General features: G+C 40.7%; 1 non-coding gene across 1 annotated transcript; it reads left to right on the top strand.

The window, feature by feature from the left end:
* The first annotated feature begins 2,580 nt into the window (after positions 1-2,580).
* On the top strand, positions 2,581-2,687 carry LOC141625925 (small nucleolar RNA R71). Its single transcript, XR_012535667.1, has one exon. It is a non-coding gene; the product is annotated as a small nucleolar RNA R71 (small nucleolar RNA).
* Positions 2,688-2,759: the final 72 nt, after the last annotated feature.

The raw sequence follows: 2,759 nt of genomic DNA, 5'->3' as shown, positions 1-2,759 counted from the left end.
CTTACAGTCAAAAATATTTCAAAATTGCATCTCATAGGGACGTGCGTCTTCAACCCAGTACGCTCGGATTGCCTGAAGACGGGCGGATTCTCTTGAATCCGCTCGGATTGTACCCTTTTGTACCCGGATTCAGTTCCATCCGCGTATAATGCATTTCCCTTACCATTCTTCTATTCTTCTTCAAATCTTGTGTTCTCCATTGTGGGGGCACTACTAAGGCATGGATAGCCTAGGCAATTGTCATCCCCACACTAAGGTAAAGCACTACACATCAATTGAAATTGTTAGTCCCTCCCTCACTTCTCTCAAACATAACAAATATCTTGATCAAAGTAAATAAAATAAATCCAAAGATGACAAAAATGCAATATAAGAATTGAAATGCGAGTTAGGGAGTTAGAAATATTTACAAATGGTGGTTTAGGGAGGACTCCACCAAACTCTCATTCTTGATGAGATGTCAAGGGGGCATGTTCAAGGTGTTGTTGATGTTGCTCAACACCTTGAAAAAGTAATCAAAAGCTTGTTCATTATCATGGTAGAGGTCTTCAATAGTCCTTTGCCCTTGTTTTTGGTCTTGATCGATGACATTACCAATGTAGGGATTAAAAATCCCTTGAAATTCGTCGTCCCAAAGACCACAAACTTCATTAAGTTGATCATTGAAAATTTCTTGATTTGATGGAGATAACTCTCCCAAATTCTTCTCTTGGCCAATGAGGCCATTCTCTTCTTCTTTGGTTGATTTTGATGAGCTTTGCAAGCTCTCCTTGTCTCAATTCACTTGCTCTTTGAATGGAGCATCTTCAATTTGTTTCTTCCATTGGAGTTCCGATTTCTTCCTTTCATCCTTTCGGTTATAATGATCAATCATGAAACATGGTTCATGCAAACGAGGAGCTCTCATAGTCTTGTCAAGATTAAAGGTTATGCTTTCATCTCCCACTTCTAGAGTGAGCTCACCATGTTTCACATCAATCACCGCACCCGCGGTGTGTAGGAAAGGTCTTCCTAGAATGATTGGAATGTTGGAATCTTCCTCCATATCAACAATGACAAAGTCCACCGGGATGAAAAACTTCCCAATTCGTACGGGGACATCTTCCCATATCCCTAATGGTGTCTTCGTCGATCTATCGGCCATTTGGAGTGTGATGTTGGTGCATTTAAGCTCTCCCATCCCCAACCTTTTACTCACCGAGTACGGCATGACACTCAAACTAGCCCCTAGATCACATAAGGCTTTGTTGATCGTTGTGTCGTCAATGGTACACGGTATTGAGAAGCTTCCCGGATCCTTTAGCTTTGGAGGTGAACTCCCTTGAAGTATTGTACTACTCACCTTAGTGAAGGCGATAGTCTCAAGTTTCCGGATTGACTTCTTCTTTGTGAGGATATCTTTCATGTATTTCGCATAGGCCGGCACGTGATTGATTAATTCCGTGAAAGGAATCGAGACTTCCAAATTCTTCACAATTTCCATGAACTTTCCAAGTTGATCATCAAATTTGGGCTTGGCTTGACGACTTGGAAAAGGAAGTCTAATCACAATGGGCTCCTTCTCCTTGACCTTGTCTTCATTTTTCTTTGAACTTTCTTCTTTTGATGATTCTCCATCTTTGGAGTTTTGCACAATTTCTTCCTTGTCACTAGCTTCCACAACTTCATCCTCAACTTGCTTCTTCGGTGCTTCATACCTAGTACCACTTCTCAAGTGAATGGCACTAACCGTTTCATGTCTAGGGGGGATTACTTTGAGGTGGTAATTGCCCTTTTTGTCTTTGTGAGCTTGAAGATGCTAGTTGAGTCAATTGTGTTTCCAACATCTTGGTGTGAGCTAGGATGTTGTTGATGGTGGTTTCCTTTGCTTGGCTATTTTTTTGCATTTGAGTGAAAAATTCTTGTTGATTCTTTTGCATTTGGAGGACCGCTTTTTGGACATCAAAACCTTGGTCATTTTGGTGATTGTATAGATTTTGATTTTGGTAACCTTGGTTTTGATTGTAAAAGGGTCTTTGATTTTGGTTTCTCATGGGTGGTGGAGTGTATGTTGTTTGAGGGTTTTGAACATTTTGGCTTTTGTATGAGAGATTTGGATGGAATTTGGTGTTTTCATTGTAATAGTTGGAATAAGGGGTACCACTCTTGTATGCTTGGAAAACATTCACTTGTTCATTTGTTCCCCTACATTCACCTTGGTCATGTCCCAAAGTTCCACAATTCTCACATATCCCACTTGGGATTGATGAGGATGCCGTCATGGCATTAACATGATGCTTTGGTGATTTTGAGACTTCTTCAAGTCTAGCCATAGCTTTTTCAAACTTCAAATTGATTGTGTCAATATGAGCACTAAGTTGAGCACCCAATTGAGTAACGGAGTCCACTTCATGCTTTCCTCCTCTAGTAGCCTTGCGAGGTCTACTATATTGTGAGTTATGGACCGCCATTTCCTCAATCTTGTTCTTTGTTTGATTGTCATCAACTTCGGTGAACATTCCATTTGATCCCATGTTGAGAATGTTCCTTGAATCCTCATATAAACCATTCCAAAATTGTTGTACCAAGAACCATTCGCTAAGTCCATGGTGAGGACATGAGCGACAAATTCCCTTGAACCGCTCCCAAGCTTCATACAAAGATTCTTCATCCCTTTGCTTAAAACCCGTGATTTGAGCTCTTAGCATGTTAGTCTTTTCCGGTGGGTAGAATTTTTTGTAGAAAGCTAGAGCCAACTTCTTCCAAGAATCTATTCCGAG

The sequence above is a fragment of the Silene latifolia genome, chromosome X (genome assembly GCF_048544455.1).
Source record: "Silene latifolia isolate original U9 population chromosome X, ASM4854445v1, whole genome shotgun sequence".
Lineage (NCBI taxonomy): Eukaryota > Viridiplantae > Streptophyta > Magnoliopsida > Caryophyllales > Caryophyllaceae > Silene > Silene latifolia.
Note: the sequence above shows the minus strand (reverse complement) of the source record. Positions and strands in the feature narration are given on the sequence as shown.